This window comes from Pyrgilauda ruficollis, unplaced genomic scaffold (assembly GCF_017590135.1).
Source record: "Pyrgilauda ruficollis isolate IOZ18807 unplaced genomic scaffold, ASM1759013v1 scaffold37, whole genome shotgun sequence".
Classification (NCBI taxonomy): Eukaryota; Metazoa; Chordata; class Aves; order Passeriformes; family Passeridae; genus Pyrgilauda; species Pyrgilauda ruficollis.
In genome coordinates this window covers 5,457,087-5,475,289 of record NW_024525156.1, presented here as the reverse complement: position 1 = coordinate 5,475,289, position 18,203 = coordinate 5,457,087, and the positions used below count along the sequence as shown (strand labels likewise).

Here is an 18,203-nt window from a genome sequence, read left to right as displayed (position 1 = left end):
TATTTCTTCTCAGAGTTTGTTTCAGTAATCTAAGAAAGTTAAATCAGAAATATTTTTATTCCTTCTTTTAGTTGTTGAAGAGTTTAAATATTTATATTAATAAAGTCTTATGAATGAGGAGCAAAAATATGAAACTTATTGGGTGTTCTTCTGCTTTAACCAAATTTTTGGTTTTATTGTAGCAGTTATGTATTTTTCCAAACAGTTACAATTACACATTTTACCACTGTGAATAAAGGACAAGTTAATGTGTCTTCTTACTGCTGTTTCCCATTCTTTAATGATTATAGCAATACTTAGCTTAAGTTGTGCAAAATATTTAGTGAATTTAGTTTCTTTCAAAAAACTTTTATCCTGAATAACTTTGAGTACTTGAGAATGTAAAAAATCTCTGGAAGTGTTGCAGTGAAAGTGGTAGTAATCTATACTATCTACTGTTTGTTTTGTCTGGAGTAAAAGATGTTATGAGCCAAACACTTATCACGTGATTTAAAGGCATAGTTCGGAGTAGACTCAGGGACTTAAAGTGCCTGGTTTTCCCAACCATTAAATGATAGCTTTAAACTACAAAGAGACTCTCCAGGTTTCTGGTTTACCTTCTTCACTGAGGATGAGCTCTGTGAAACCTTCACAACATTTGAGCAGCATGAGTTGCAGCTGAATAGTTCAGTGTCTGTGGCCTGTGGAGAGGAGAAGAAGAAAGGGTAGAGGACTGGAAAACTTATTATTCAAGAAGATAGTAACTATGTAAGGCTTCATTTCTTCTTGAAATGAAATTTTTGATGCATCAGAGGTGTAGGATGGATGAAATGCTGTCTTGTGACCCCTTTCAAATGTACTAGTTCTTTGTTTTTAGAACTTAGTTTTTAGGGAATCATGGGAAAAAACCAACAACAGCAACTGTTTTTATAAGACTTAAGAGTCTTACAGTATGCTTGCTGTCAGTATCAGGGGACCAGATTTAATTTCCTAGGAGAACCTGCCTCTTCTGTTTTCCAATCTGCAACCTGGCTGTGAGACTGCAGTATAGCCAATCCTAATCTATTTTTCTGTCCTTATTTTGCAGCTTTTACCATATTAATGACTATAGTTTGTGTCTACCTAATGATTGATACCACACAATTTTTAATGAACAGTGTTTCTTCCTTTTAGTTTGATTGTATTTCTCCTAAGATGTAATCTCACAGCAAGAAGCTACTGCCTGTGCTTGTCTTTTTGCATGTTTCTCATCACTTGGTTCCTTGACTTTATCTGCCTTATAGCAGATAACAGCCAAGCTGCTTGAATATTTTTTATCAGAACTCAGTAGAATTCCCTACTGTTATTTCCAACTCATTTTGTAAAATAATAATGATAAATCTTTTGATGCATATAAATATTCCACAGAGAGAAAACCGTGATGTTACCTTAAAGATGCATCTGTTACTTAAGTGCACTCAATACATGAAAATGGATGGCCAGAGCCTTAGGATTGAAGGTGTTTTCACTGAATATAGAAAACCATAAATCCATATGATACAGGAGAATTAGACCACAGAGACTCATAAAGGTCAAAAAGACGAAGTTCGAAATCAAAATCTGGAGTCATAAGGACCTGTCAAGTCTTTAAGTTAATCAAAGCTACTAAAGAGTGCTTAAAATTGTCTAATAAGAGATAGAACCATCACAACCAAATTTAAGAGCAGCTAAAATCTGGTAATAGCTTAAGCAGATCACAAAACAGGTATTGATCTCGTGTATGCAGGTGATACAGGCACTAGAGAAGGAACTGTGGAATTCTCTGGACTGTGCTAATGTGACTCAGAGGACAAACATCTTCAGAATTTACAGCGTACTCAGATAAGCTGTATGTTTCCTTCAGAAAATGCTTCTTTTCCCTTGAGAAGCATAATCTTACTTGAATTTGTCTCAGCCCAGTAATAAAAGAATAACTTTTTAAAAGAATTATTAATAGAATGAGGAATTTAGTTTGAGGCTCAAGTTGGGTGACATGCTTTATGTGTATATTTGTCTGTGTTCTCATTTCAGTCATACTAACATATACATTAATCTTAGTTTTTGTACTGGGACACTGGTAAATGGTATATACTTTCCACATACCAGAACAAAGCATGCTGTGTTTTGCTGTGGAATAAAAACAAACAAACAAAAAAACCCCAAACCAAAAAAACACAAAAAACCCCCCAAACACACACAAAAAAGGGAGGAATTTTATCTGTTTCCTAGAAAATAATAGCTATTTTGGGTTTTGGTTTTTTTTTTTTTTTTTTGTCTTGTGATTTTGTTGGTTTTTGGTTTTTATTTTTTGTTTGTTTGTTTGTTTTTTTAATAATTAGTATTATTTTCTCAACATTCTGGAATTGTTCTGAACAAAGCTTTTTTTCATAAAGTGTATTTGTATTCTAGAGTTTTTGTAATGAAAGAGGATGAAAAGAAAAAAAAATCAAGTCAGAATTTTTTTCTTTCATCAATTTCTTAAAGAGAATTTGAGGATGGAATGTTTTCAGAAGTACTTTGTCCATCAGAGAGAGCAGTCTGCCTTTTTTTACTTGCCATCTCACAAAATAAGTTTGAAATTTATAGTCCAGAAAAGTGACCAGAAAAATAAAATTATTATGCTTTTTTTTATTTCTTTTTTTAAGTTTTCATTTGACTTAAGAAAAATAATCTATTACATAACCAGAAAACAATCTCACAAGCATGATGTATAAGAAACTGTACTATTTATATGATGTTTGACTACTTTATGCTCATTTCCTTTTTCAATCCTTTTTTCTTCTGTAATGCAAACTCTATTGGTATTAACTCTTGTTATGTTTTAAAGGTTTAATGAAGTACAACCTGTCTTCTTTTGTGGCTGCACATTCTACTGCAATTTAAAGCAATATCAAGTTACTTAAAGAGGGTAAAACAAAAAAAAACAACAAACAAACAAACAAACAAAACCAACACAATCATAAGAAATCGTTTCAGAAAATGCTTAAATATCTTGATCAATGGTACATATCTGCTTACCTTGGTCAGTAAAGTGAATTACCAGCTGGCATTCATAGTCAAGGTAAATGTGAAATCTAAACTGGTTGAACTGATGTGCATCTATATCCAAATGTGAGCTGTTTATGGTGGTATTTGGGCACACATCCAGAATAATTTTGCTGTTTCATTTATTTAATTTTGGAAAAGAGGCTAAATTGTAACTTGTTTGCTTTCTTGCTTAGAATAGGTGAAGCATCCCTTTTTTGAGAAATGTAATTTTTAAAGTAACTTTAAGATGTGAGATACATTTTTAGCTGCTAGGAAACTATTCAGTTCAACCTGTGACAACTGACAGTGACTGCAGTCCTGTTCTGAGATTCCTGTAGCAAGCTCTTTCAGGGACTTCCAGGTCATGTAAAATAACTTCTTTCATGGACCAATGCAATCTGATTTGTAATCTCTTTCAAATCCAATTATAACGGTTTGCCAATGCGAACACATTTCAAGAACTTTGTATTGGGCATATGTATATCTGTCATACAGATGATGAATGTTTGATCCAGAACTCCAAATCTTATTTTAAAAATACATAGTAAATAAATGTTAGTGTAACGGTGCGTAAGCTTTCTCAGCACTTTGGGTGAAGGCAACAGCCAGTGTGTGCCTCGAGCTCAAGTGACAGCCACCTGCCTCCATCCAGTTAGGGAGTTGTAGTGATCAGAGACAGGAGACCAAATCTCCTTCAGACAGAATTTTCCCCACTGTTTCCTAAAACACCAGGTACACTGGAGTGTGTCCTGTCTCAGGTCTCGCCATTTGTTGCAGTTTTCAGTGGCTCTTTTGCTGTAGATGTAGTTTTCATTATTGTTATTTAGATGTGATACTGTCCCCCCAGCTCTGTGAGGTCCTGTGTTTGAGTTGTGCTCATTGCTGCCTTTGATAACCACAGAAAAAGTACCTAAAACCCCCTTCAGTCTGCACCCAGCAGTGCTGGGCTCAAGGACTCACTGTTAAGAGATGTGAACTTCTACTTTTCTTTGACTGGATAGGTTTTGGATATGAATGAAAAAGGAGAAAAATAGGAAGAAAGAAGCTTGGGTACCAAAGTTTTGTGCTACACTAATTTTAAATTGAATTAATGAGCGAAACTGAAACTTGAGGATATTTCCTAAGGACTTGTGTTTCATGGAGCCTGAGGTTTTTTTTCATTGCTGTGGACCTAGAACATTCAGTTATCTCTGGAGAGTAATCTGTAACTGTCACTGAAGACTAAAAACCAGAACAAAAAAGTAGATGGCATAGTTGTAGCTTAGTTTTATCAAGTGATAGAGCTTACAGGATGATGTTGTGGTCTGTCAGCTATTCTAACTCTTCTGCTCATAAGTAAGGCACCCACGCCCCCATTACAAATGCGTTTGATGGGAGAGTGGCCTTAGATGACAACAAGGAACTGGGAAAAGTTGCATGAAAAACAGGGACCCAGTAGAGGGAAAAAAACTTAAATTTGTTTCTACACTGAGAGACAGACTTGCAGCTGAGTCCATTGCTTGGTCCAAGTGGTGTCAGGTGCTGGTCAATGAGTGTACATACCAGCAGACGTGTTGTTTGGGACTAGACACGCATGTCTTAATTTTTAGGAGTTGGGCTGCTAAATCCCACAGGCAGGAGTATGGGAAAGGGAAATGTGAGATGATTAAATGGATCAACTTAAAAACTTGAAATATAAACTTAGAGGAAATCAGGGAGGAAATCAGGCTTCATTATTTCCAGTGCTTGGGGTTTTTTGTATGGGTTGTGTAGCTTTATTTGGTACATAAGTAGTATTTCCATGAAATCAAAATTGACATAAACAGGGAGAGCTGTTAAAAAAAAAAAGTTTGTCCTGGAGTATCCTGGACTTCTTGTAACAACTAAAATTGTATTTAATATAGGGTGTTTTGTTTTTAAAAAGAAAAAAAAAATTACAGTAAACCTCTAATCCAAATTTGTGGAAACCAAAAAATTGATGCAGGTAAAGACAGGCTGCTTCACCTGATCTCTGATTTTCAGATTGCTGAACAACTCCAGGGTAAAACATAATTCTGATGTAAATGGAAAATGCAGTGCAGTCTCTTAGGATATTACTAATGTGGACCACTTCATATCTTTCTGACATTGTTCTTCAAGAAGATAAAAGGGCTTTCTGACAATCAAAATGAAGCAACTTCAAAGTAAATTATATTAAATTCATGACAGAGATGTTAAATAGAGTTATTAAGTTATACCTATTTAGATATCTCTGTTACATCGATGTTAGCTTTCTCCATCTTTACTCACTGGACATACTAGTGGTTTTGCCAAGGAGGAGAAACATCGGGTTATTGGAAGGTTACTCTAGATCTCCTACAGGAATGTGTTTAGACATATTTTACTTATAAGTGCTTTTAGTAATTTTGGAGGAAAAATTTGGATTATATTTTCTGGTGACCTGAACTTTTGGGGCATCATTGATACAAAAGTTGACTTGCATGTCACACAGGAGGCACTAGATGTCTCTGAGGGCTGAAGTAATAGAAATCAAGAATTTTGTATGATAATTGCAGTCATGAACACAGCAAAAGCTCCTGCTTTCACCTTGAAGCACAGCAAGGAACAAGACAGGAGAATGACCCTGGTGTGTGAATTGTATATGATTCTGGCTATAAGCCAGAATGTTTGTGCAGTGGTGAAAAAAAAATGGATTCAGTTATAACAGTTAGGAAGTTTCAGCAAGATATTCCCAAGAAAGACAAAAAAGGTACTCTTGGGATTCATATATAAACTAATCTCAGAAGGGATGATTGTAGCAGTCTGGACTGAAGCCAGATAAAATCACAGTTTTTGTTTCCCGTATTGCAATAATGTGATTTCTCCAACACTGCTGTTATCTTCAAAGCTGAGCTTATTTTGAAGCTGAATTTATCTGACAGCTTTGTGACAATGACTGAAGTCATGAAAGCTCATTATGATTTCATCTACAAATTTCAAAGTCTCTTCCATTACAAAGATATGTCTTTTTCAAGTTTGGAGAAACCTTAATTTTACTGTCTTCAGTTCAGTAGCAACCTTCATTGTACAACTGTAATCAAAATGGGAAAAAAGAGTGCATGAAGCATAACATTGAAAATTACCGATAGATCAGTTACATAAAATTCTTCTGTACCCATGCTTACTGATCTTGAAGGATATGGCCCATGGTGGAAGTGGGCTGAGCTCAGGAAAGCATTCCAAAGGAAGGGAAAAGATTGGGATTCTCGTAAATCAGAGTACGCAGGGCTCTAGTGTATGAAGGACTAATACATAAATTAATGACAGGTTTAGAGAGGGAACATTGGGGTTTCTGTGTACTCTGTACTGTAGTATACTGAGTTGTAAGGAAACAAGAAGCTAGTGAAGGGAATTCATTTCTCTCCAGGGCATTGTTAAATGATGTAACTTGTTGCAAGAAATTTGTTGAGGCTCTAATCTTAAGAACCAATAAAACTCCACACAACTAAAATTGTGCAGGGCATCAGGATGAAGTAGAATTATAATAGACAGAAAAATAGATTTTTGTTAGCATAGTAAATCAAATTTTAAAGTTTTATATATTTTTTCCTGAATACTAACAATCAGATTTAGAGCTGTGCTTTTTGCATTCTGCTTATTTCGGTGCTGCCATTTGACAATAACCAGGGAAGGCATGCCTGATCTAGAATGGCATTTCCAATGTTCCTATTTTTAAGGGAGTGTTGAGTCAGTTTGCTACAAATTGTCCCCCTGATTAATTTTGTTCTTTTTAGGTTTAGTCACCTGTACTTAAAATGGCACAGTGCAAACATAGTAATTGTGTTTACACATTTTATACCGAAAAGTCTTCTCACATGTCGACCTTAATACAAAGGGGAGTTTTGTTTCAGCATTCTTCAATTTGACCTCAGTAAATTGAGGGATGGATGAAGCCTGAATAAGTAATACGCACTGTTGCCATTTATAGCTTCACTAATGCAGCAACTCTTGAAGAGTGCTAGAGTGATTTGTTAGTTGAGCTGACTGACAGCAGTCCTTAGCCATCTGAGTGCAATTAGATGGAACTCCATCCAAATTAATTATATTTATGTGCCAGCTTTTATTTTTACTTAGTCTCAGGACATCATAATAATTTTTAATTTATTTGGCTGTGGTAGGATTTTAATTTTCATTGAAAATGGTGTCAGGCAACCCTGTTCTTACACAAGTTATAGGAGGTCAAGAAATAATTTTTAAAACTTCTGAATGTTTATTGATGGAGTTATTAAAACTTCCTTTTATTTTTGCTCCTTGGTTCATCCAATTCTCCCTTTCACACTAAGTTGTTGATTTGGAATACTTCTGCACTAGTACTGCAGCCACCAAATAAAAGGCATTTAGTTATTCACGGCCTCTGACATTCGTCTTGAAGAAATATGTTTACAAGCCTTAAAAAAGGTTAACATACATTTTCATTGTGTTTATTTATAGCTTATTTTGTATCTTCAGAGTGATGTGACTCAGTTTGTTGCAGCATTCTGAAATAATAATATTTAGATCTGAATACTCCAGTAGATGGGATTGTATTCTTCTTGTCTGAGAATATAAACTAATGCAAACACTGAGCTCATTTACCAGAATACACAGTGATTTGTCCTTGCAGGTTGAAGGATAGGATGAAGTGTCACAGTCACCCTATCAAACCCCTTTTGTTACTTGAAAGCAGAATCATGCTGCATATTTCATCTCCATATTGCAGATGAAAATAAAAGTATTAATCCTTTCAGAAGAGAGTTTTTCTAATTCAACAATAATTGTTATTTCATCCGAAACATCAGAAAGCTGAAGTTATAAAAGCAGGCCTTTCAGTTTATGTTATGAAAAATCTCCAACCTTGTTACTTATAACAATTTCCAGCATGAGAGATCAGTGAAATAAGTTATTACCTTGTAAAGATACAGGTGCTCATTTATTGTATGAAATTTGTGATGGCCCTACATAGACTGGGACTAGTCCAGAAATGAGTCAGCCCCAAAATACAGTTTTTGCTTTGCCTTGTCAGAGAGGGTCCAGATGTAGAAAAGCAGCTGCAGACCGTACCTGTATTTTTTCAGCTATCTGATTCAGAGGAAGGACCAGTTCCCTTTGATCTCTCTGTAATTTAATTTGATCTCCAGAAGGAAAAGTAGAAAAACCCCCACCCACAACAGCAGAGCTGACCTTGGGTGTTGCAGATACTCTGCCAGTTACACAGGCTGGACTGCCAGGCACCAGGTCAGATATGAGACTGTTACTCAGCCAACACCTGTGCGGTGCTCAGCACGACACTCTTCTGGGTTATTGCTCAAAAGCAGCCCCATCTTTAGTGCATGAAGATTATTTCTGAAGGTAGTGGCAGATTCCATGATGCTCTGTAAAAGGCTATTTACATGTTGGTGCTTGTGAGGATGCTGCATGTGGCTTTGTCAATTTACTGTTCTGGTTACGTCCTACTATTGTGGATATACCACTTATTAGCAAAAATTTTATTTTTCACAGCTGAATTTATTCTGCCCCCATCCCCTCAGTATAAACTCTATGAAAAACATGAGAGTCTCTTGGCATTGCCTAACTTAGCTAAGTATTTTCACAGCCTTGGATGACATTAGCAAGCAGAAATCCAGAGAGTACATCTGGCTGTTACTCTACCTAGAAAACCTATAATTCATCTTTAAGCTGAAATGAAATATGCTCACTATATTTGAAGCATGAAAAGAGATTCATTCAGAAGTTTCTGAAATTTTCAGGCAGTTGTTCACAAAACTAGAAATATTCTGTATGCTTTCGTGTAGGAACACATAAACTTCTTTGCAAAGGCACTAAGCTGCCTGTTAAAAATTGTTAATTTATGTGTATCCTATCCCTTCCTGAAAAGCTGATCCAGAATCCCAGTGCACATATTGAAGCATTTGTGTGAGATAGCTTGGCAGAATGAATATTTTTTTAAAGAGTTTTAAAGTACTTAGAAAAAGAAGTAATAGCAGTGAGTATTATCTTCTTCTGAGATGTAGGGCTAAAAGGAATATTAGACATATAGTGAAATCTATCATCAGCAATTTTGTATGAAGTATAAAAATGATCCATTACACAGAATGCAAGAAAAAAAGCAACTGGTAGATTACAGGAATTAATCCATCAAAAATCTTGCTGGGAGTCATATGAATGTAATTTTGAAAAAAAAAAAAAAGTAAGAAATGCAGTGTTGTTTGGTATCTCTAGTTAGGGAAATGTTTTCACTTTGCTTTTTTTTTCAGAATGACTGGTGTTTTATTTGCTGAGTTAGTTTTCTAAGTAAAACTGAAGAAGTATAATATGAGATGCCCTATCTGTAAAGCAAAATCTAACTTTCCATTATGGTCCCAAGAAAACTAACCAATGTTGCCATAAACTTCATAGGAAGAAAAAATATGTATGAGCAGAATTTCCTGTGTTGTGAGAGGCAGGTAGCATGAAATGTGGAGAAGAAATGAAAACCTAAATAACAAGAGTGCAAGATTTTAGAAAAGTATTTGTCCTTTCTAAAGCTATAGAACTTTATTTAATATAGTCAGACAAATAGAGATGAAAACGAACTATTAACTTTTGCCTTTTGTGAGGTAGGTACCTTTGATTATTTGAGGGAAATTTATTGATTACTTTAGTTCTTAGAACTGCATTTTTCCTGCAGTCCCAACCTGATAAAAAGCATATGATTTTTAATTTATACTCACCTTTTCCTTTTTTCCCTCTGCCGAATGCCCTCCAGAGTGGTTTTGGTTTGGTTTTTTTGTGTTTTTTTTTTTTTTTAACATAGATGCTATTTTAGGTACAGTACTATCCCTGCTGTTGAATCAGTTTAGCCACACAGGTTTAGAGCACAGACCATGTTGAACACCATTCACTGTGAAAAACTGACCATTTACTCCTCTCTTTGCTATTTTAGGTACAGTACTATCCCTGCTGTTGAAAAACTGACCATTTACTCCTCTCTTCCATTTACCATCTTTTAAGCAGTTAATTATCTCTGGAAGCATAATAGATTTTTGTTTAGCTTGTGGCTGCAGGTCTCCTAAGAGGTAATAATTCCTTTGAGGTACACTGTGAAATGTCCTTCTGAATTCAGAGTAAACTGTATCAGCTCACCACTTGTATCCATAAGTTTGTTGACTCCTTCAGAACTTCTGATAGGTTTGTATCTTCCTTTTAAAGAAAAGCACAGCATATAATTTTGTTCTGCAGCAGATCATATTTCATATTCCACTAATTTCATGCTTTATTATGATTTCTCTGATTTTCCCAATTTAGATGTCATGCTTGTTTTTTGAGTTCCCCTGAACTTCCTGAAGTATATTTTAAAAGTGATGTCACATTTATCATCTTCCAGGCTTCAGATAGGAAGATAAATTTAGGCAAGAAGCTGTGTGTCACTAATATTAGTTTTCTTATTTCTGCTTCTGTTGTTACATTCTTTGGTGCCCCTTTTTTCTCTTTTTATCTATTTGTGCCATCATGTCTTCATCTAGCACAGCCTGCTGTGCTCTTGCCATTTCTAAATACCCCTTGTATGCCTTCCCAGTGCCCTGGGCATTTGCTACGTTGTAGCAATCTTTCTGTCCCTAAAGTCCTTGAAGCAGGACTGCATCTTAGCCTTTAGACCTCACACAGTATCTCCCTGAATTCTTTTCTGGCCTCTCTCACTATGTTTTTACATTTATTATGTTAGATTCATTATTATTTCCCTTCATTCTTGGTTGGTACCCAACTTCAGCTTTTTGCAGGTTAGTGTTATCTCCCTGCTGTTTAGTTCTGATGATTTCTTTTTGCCCTTCCTCAGGTTTCTTGATTGGCAGCAAGCATTTGCTCTCTGCCTCTAAAACACTGCTCCTGGTGAGCTTCCCCCCTTCCCTGCTCTGCTGGGTCACATCCCTCTGCAGTTCCCTCATTAATGGCTGTACTGAACCCAGCTCTCTTCTGTGTTCATTTGTACTGCAGTGGAGGCGTCAGGGACTGGCCCCCTAATACTTTTCTCTTGAGTAGAATCACCTCTCAAAGCAGCAGAATTCAGCAAAGAAAATTCTTTTTAAGCTTTTCTGGGGAAAAAGAAAAAACCAAAACTGTTGCCCAAAATATATGTACTTTTGTCATTTTATTCGTATTTCTTAACCTTGGGCAGTTAAACCAGCAGCCTAGTTTGCTTACTCAAGGGTAAAAGCTGAGTTCCTGCAGGGGACTTTTTGCAGCTACTGAACAGTTATATTGCATTTAAACCCCCCAAAATACCCCTTCTCCCCCACTTACACCCTGATAGCTCCACACTTCCATCCTAAGGGCGGTCAAACAGGAGGACTCAGAATCCGTGATATTTGAAATCTATGGAAAAAATACAGCATTTGGTTTCTGTAGCTGTTCAAAATCATATTATATTTTGTATGCAGTCACAAAATGACACACAAAGAGGTTTTAATGCTTGATTGTCACTGCTAAAACAGGGCCTTACCCAAAAGGCAGTGAAGTCAATTTAGTCTTCCTCTGATTTCAGGGATAACTGAGTCAGCCTCAGACTTTTTGTCATTCTGAGTGCTTTTTAAAACAGATAAGTACTTGCTCATAAATGGATTCCCAACAGTTATATAGTAGTTTGATCTTGCCATCAGAGGTATTTTTTATTAATTGAATGCAAGGGGCTTTTGTTTGTTGGCTGGATAATTGTAATTTTAAGCATCTTTTTCTTCCTACACAGTTCAATGAGTATAAATATATATTTTTTTAATCTAGCTTATTTTTTTAAATTGTCACTTATCAAATCCAGTAAAAAAATACCAAGTCCTTTGAAGCTTCAAATTTGACATGTTCTCTTGGGGAAATGACTTTAAAGGCTGTGGGAGCAATTGCTATGAGCAATCCCTGGTGAATTAACTTTCCAACTCTGTAAATGCACAGAACCAAGTACTTACTCTTTGGAATAAGGAACGTGATTAAGAAAGCAAAAAGCTCTAAACCCCACAGCTGGAGCACAGATGCCAACAAACATAACTTTGATGCTTCACAGATGATTTTGAGCACAAAGCTGTTCCAATTGATTCCTTCCCTGCATTTTCCTTGGAGAAACATTAAGTGCTCTGTGGTTTGTTTGTTGGTGTTCTTAAGTGGTGAAGGGATAATACAAGTTCATAAAGAAAGGGGTTTTTTTCCCAAATGGATGCGTGCTTGCTCAATTCTATTAATTAAAGTTAACAAACCATATGTCCATAGATTTTTAAGTGTACAATACAAGCAGTGCAATTTTTCAGTGCTTTTCTGGATGTGAGTTTTTGAAAGTAAATGAGGATAGGATAAACTTATTCTGTGATAGGAAACTTGAAGGTTTAATGCTAGAGAGTTTGTATCATCTCAGAAGACCTTTTTTTTTAACTTCAGAAAAACAGATAAGCCCTTAAAGGCCTCTAACACTTGCCAATTTAAATCCAGCAGTGGAGTCTAACTTGCAGTTAGTGTTGAGGTTACAGAAGGTATCCATATACATATAGATGTATCTGAGGCATATTCTGGGTTGTAAACAGGTAGTTTTGTGGGTGTGTAGGTGCTGAAGTACATGGTAGTTGAGCATATCATAAAGTTTTGGTAAGGATCAGTAGCACAGCTGTATTGGGAGTGCGAAACAGACCCCAGACACCTGTGTGCTGAGGAGCAGCTTCATCCAGGTTTGTCTGAGTGACTGCCTAAGGTGAAGGATATAGAAAGTAAAGGGAACTGATTAAAAATGTCTGAAATTATTTTTCAGCTCTGACTTGACTGAATCACTATTGGTCCTGCTGGGATCAGGCTCTTCTTTGGAGAAGTCACTCTCATCTAGATTGCCTGAAAGCCATTTTGTTGTGAAATGTTCATTTGGGTAAAAAATGACTTCACCTGTTCAGCTAGTGGTTTAATTCAAGTGTTGTTCTCATGTCTCATACTTTGAATAATACCAATCATTGCATAAGCCTGGGTTTGTGTCATTCATCAAAAAGAGTAAAGCATAAATGGCTTCTCTGAATTACTGCAAGTAAAATTTGTACCTCAGTCATCATAAGTCCTGCACAGTCCCAACTATAACTAAACACATGGCAGAACTGGACTTCTGAATCATATTGGCAGTATTCCAGGTTACACAGACAGATTGAACAAAAAACAAACAAAAAAAAACACACCAAAAAAACCCTCCACAACACATTAGAAAACATAAAGGTTTATCTTAAAGTGATTGTTTAATAACACTGCTGTTATTTTCAGATCAGGAACCAGACAGCAGTAACTATAATGCCTGTTGCATGGAAGAGCATCTTCCTGACTTTCTGGATTATTATGTCTCCATTTTATTACACTTTTATTGTGTCTAGGACAGATAGTACTCATGTAAGGATTTAAATTACTGTAATTAATGAAAAAATATTGCAAATTTTGGGGACAGAATTCTCAATGCTTTTTTTTTTCTAAGTTCAGCTTTCAGCTCTCTTTTAAATGGTTTCAGAATTACAAATCTTGAAAATATGTATTGGTGAGGAAGAAATAGGTGAAAAAATGATAGTGTATGATGATTACAGTTTTACCTATATTAACACATCCTACAAATTCACAATTCACCACTTGCTTATGTCACAGTAAAGTTCTGAACTAAGGAAATCAGAGCTGAATTGTGCCAGGACCTTTATCCCTGTTCTCATCTTCCTACTGCCTAAAATTCTTAAATCCATGGGCAGTTTTTTTGGTTGGTAAAAATTATTGCATGCTAGATCTTCACAACATGAAGTAAATAATTTCACTCTTTTCAGAAAAGGAGTAAATAAAAAAGAAAGGGGAAACCATTTTTTACTCACCACTTCCTAAGCCTTTGATGGGATTTGAAATTCTGGAGAACTGTCCCTCCCACCTCTGCTAATCTAAGGGCTGGCTGCCCTGCAGATGAGAGTGTAGCTCTACCTGATTAAAGCTTCATGCTCAGAACTTAATTTTTGATTTACAGTATTCTCTGTGACTTGATGCTGATGAGGATTCGTTTCTGTCACTTATTTCCCACTCCAAAATTGAAGTATCATGCTATGAATGAGAAGTCTGAGTTGATTCTTTCCTGAAGAGCATATGAAAATGGAAGTTTGAAGCTCTGTGGAAAAAATTTACAGCACATAAAACAAAAAATTTGAATGTCAGTCTCTGCCTCAAACAATTTCTGGATTGTTACAAAAGCATCCATATACTCAGAAACAAGTTTTAAACCTTAGTTGTCATTATTTTCCTGAGCCTCTGTCCTAAAGAGATTTCCATTTTACAGTCCTATTTGCACCCTCTGTATCAGATGAGTATAATTACTGTATAATCACAATCAGGCCCTGACATTCACAGGTCTTTGCTGGTATCACATGATAACAAAGACAGCTTAGATATAGAGCTTCGGGATTTTTGTTTCACATTTTCTTGTCTCATAGTTCTGAATTCAAAGATACCAGTGGTAAATAAGTTTCGTATATGTTGGTTCATATTAGTAAAGACTTCATCACAATTACATTTAAGAAACATGATTGATTTATTTGTTTTCATTTAAGGAAATTATGAAGTTGCAAACTCTATCATTCCAATAGAGGATCTAGTAACAATAACAGAGCTAAAGTTGCACATGAATATTTGAAAATACTCTTAACTCTGAAGTATTTTATGAGAATTTTGTTGCTGTTAAGTTAGAGAACAGATTGCTTGGATTCCCACCTATTTACTAACACTTATAATCATGTTGCAGGCAAAAAAGAATACACCATTTATGTGAAGCCAAGAATTTAATCTTAGTCTGATTACAGTCTTAACATTTCTTACATTTATAACAGCCTTATCAAATAGTTTAAATTATGTGCTGGTAACATAAATACACAAACTTTTTAGTCTCTGCCTGTCTCTGGTGTTAGGCTGGCCCTCCCACTGCCCCTCGATGTGGGGGTTGATGGGTTCAGTCTGGGGGTGGATTTACAGCAACTGGTCAGTATCCTGAGCCCTTGGCCAGAAGTATGACATTGATATTTATGCTTTCTTTTTTCTCAATTTAGGGAACTTTTTTATGTTTGTTAAGAGGCTTCACGGTTTGCTTATTATTTGTTGATTTGCAATTCCATATTGCAGCTGAATTTACTTTGTAACGTGTGTTTTACATATGCTGGGTGCTTGCTCTTTGTTCCCTCTGCTCCCCCAAGGCTTGAGAAGAATGGCCTGACTTACCTTGCTCCTGGGGTTGCAATCATTTGATGACCAGTAATTGGCCATCAGAGATGTTTATAGTGCTTGGGCTTCAGGTGTTGCTCTCTGCCAGCTCTTTCAAAGCTTCCTCTGTGCTGTGTTTTATTAAGGGGGTCTAATAGGTCATTCTGCTCTCAGTAACTGCATGTTTCAAATGCCCATTAGGTACAAAATATATATTGGTGTAGACATTACATCACACAGTTATAACAGAGCTGATGAAAAGTTAAAACAAAGCAGGTAATAGAGATCTGGTAATTAGATAGTTGCTGTTGCTTGCAAAAACAAATCTTGAGGCAAGCCAGCACAAGCTCAGGCACAGCCCAGCAGGCCCTTTAGCCTGTCTTGTTAGCTTGGTGCAAAGCTGGTGGCCTGGTACAAAGAGCACTTAGTCCCTATTGACTGAGCTGCAAAGCAGGAAGCATGTTAGTCCTCCACTTATGCTTAGGTTTCAGGTGGACCATTCATGCTGGAATGCAAGAGGGGCTCCTCAGACAATTTAATGGCACTTCCCATACCCATGGAAAAAAACCCCAAAACATTGGATTTTCAAACCCAAATCCCTTAATATGGACATCAATGTTTCAGAAATCCCATATCAGCTAAACATTGGGATAGCTGTCTCTGGATTTTATGCAGTAGACTTCACATCCACTGGAATAAATCACTTATGTCGTGAGCTTATGATTCTTAGTGCTAGGCTAGTAGCCTTATCCTGTGGGCAAATAAAGATGCATCTGGGTTTTTTGGTCCTGCTAGTGAACATTGGAAATTCTCATTTAACTGCTGATTAGTAGGAGACTCCCATGATCAAATGCAACTGTTGCATATTCGTATCTCACTGGCTGGGATGCCAGGCAGGCCCACATTTGTTTTCACTTTGCCAGAAAGAAGATGATACACTGTACTGACAAAACTACACTATCTTAACATTACATGTTGCTGTTCTGATCAAAAGCTCCTCTGAGCCAGATGCTTCTGTTTATTACTCAATTAAAGTAGATATAAAATACACAGGTCTCATTCTCATTGCTTTTCTTAAACTGCTGTGCCTAAAATTATATTTTTTTAAAATTAATAATCTTCAGTATATGAAAGGGGCTCATGGGACCTCATTAAAGAAGTCTCAGGGAAATCTGAAGCTGGCATAATGTTAATCCATGTGACTCTCTAGCAAGGAATTGCTTTGTTTGTTAGAAAGGCAAGCAATCTCTGCACCCACTTCCTTCCTACTAGAAGAAAGGATCTCTTCAGAAAAAACACAACTTCAGGGTGTGATAATCACATTTAGTACTATTGTAGCAGAAGATGTTGTTCCTGTACCTCACTCAGTTTCCTCCTGTGCTAACAATTGTTCTCTGAGGCTAAATTGATAGAAGGAGCGATGGGCATGTAAAGTATTTGAGGATGTTATTCTCATTTGACTTGAAATACTGGATGATTTAAATTTTCTTAGGGTTCAATGTCACTGAATCCTACAAAAATTTGCATTTTCTGTAATGTTTTGTGTCTTTGAGAGATGTGAGCAGCCATATGATTACAGATCCTGTGTTCAAGTGCTAGCTAAATGTCTTTGGAACATTCACACATACAAAATGAAATTTTTGCCTCTCAGTGGGACAAGACCCTGACACATTGGACTGATTCTATCTGGAATCTTTGTTAAAAAAAAAAAAAAATTACCCTGTTGCATCTGCCATTGGTTCTTTCAGAGGACACAGGTAGAGAACTTTCCATTTTGTAAAATCAGATACTTTCTTTGTCATCCTGCAAAGTGATCACATTAACTTTTTTTTCCCTTTGTCATGATATTTTAAAAAACACTTCCACAATTTAAGAAGTGGTTTGGCTATATCAGCTAGAGTTCAAGGAACAAACAACTTCAAAGTTGTGACTTCTCACAGACTTGTCTAAACATGGAGAGACAGAGAGGCAATCTTAGGCGGCAGAACAGCTAAAAAAAAATATTATTTTGCTTGTATGAGATACAAAAGAAAGAAAAAGGCAAAGTAAAAAAGCTCTGTTCCAAAATAGCATCTGTTGAAACAATTTTTCCAAGCAATACTTGATGTTAAATGTAAGAAAGCTGGGTACACCTTATACAAATCCTTAGTAAACTTACATGTACTGACCCTGCCTCCTGAAATCCTTTTAGGCATCTCTCTCATGCCTCTCTCTGGTACAAAAGTACCGGGGCTGAATGGCTTAGGTTTCATATAGTACTGGGATCCATTAAGACAGAGAGTTCATGTGTCATTCAGTGTCTGCAGAGTGATTGCTTTTATAAACCAGGCCTTCACTGAACAGCATGTTCTGTACCTCATCATCACTGATACTAAAATATTTACTAAAAGATATTTACTAAAACACCCACACCTTGAGAAGAAACCACTGTTTTGAGATATACTAGAATCTGTGACCAAAATTTAAGTCCCACGTAAACACATTTATGACTTATAGAACTAAAAGTTAAAAGATACACCATTTCTTGTGCTCTTTTGAAACTGCAACAGTGTAAGTAGTGAATGAGCATTTAGGAAGCCACATTCAAGCCTTCCCTTTGAGGATTTGTGAGAATTTTATCTGCATGTAGATTATTGAAAATTCCATTCTGTCATCTTCTTTCTTCCCTCTCCCTTGGGATCCCAGGGACTGCTTGCAGTACCTCACACTTTCATCCCCCAATTCCTACCAAATACCTGCATTTTCTTATCAATGGAATATAATTAGCTGTAACAACTTTTATTTTATGTAGTCGCATTAAGAACTTCTTGTGGGTACACAAACAGCTCAGTTTCATTACCTTTATAGCTTTTCTTTTTTTTTTTTTTTCCTTTTTTTCTCCTTTAAGGATCTTTTCCTAGGCTTCTTAAGGAAAAAAAAAAGAAACAGAGCAGGCTGCCTGTCCTACCTATTTTTGGCCTGTTTTCTACCTTTATTTGTTT

General features: G+C 36.2%; 1 protein-coding gene across 1 annotated transcript in view; it reads left to right on the top strand.

Annotated features, from left to right (window-relative positions):
• Window positions 1-18,203, top strand: part of SEMA5A (semaphorin 5A) — a 319,180-nt gene that overhangs the window by 251,923 nt on the left and 49,054 nt on the right. The window lies entirely within an intron of this gene.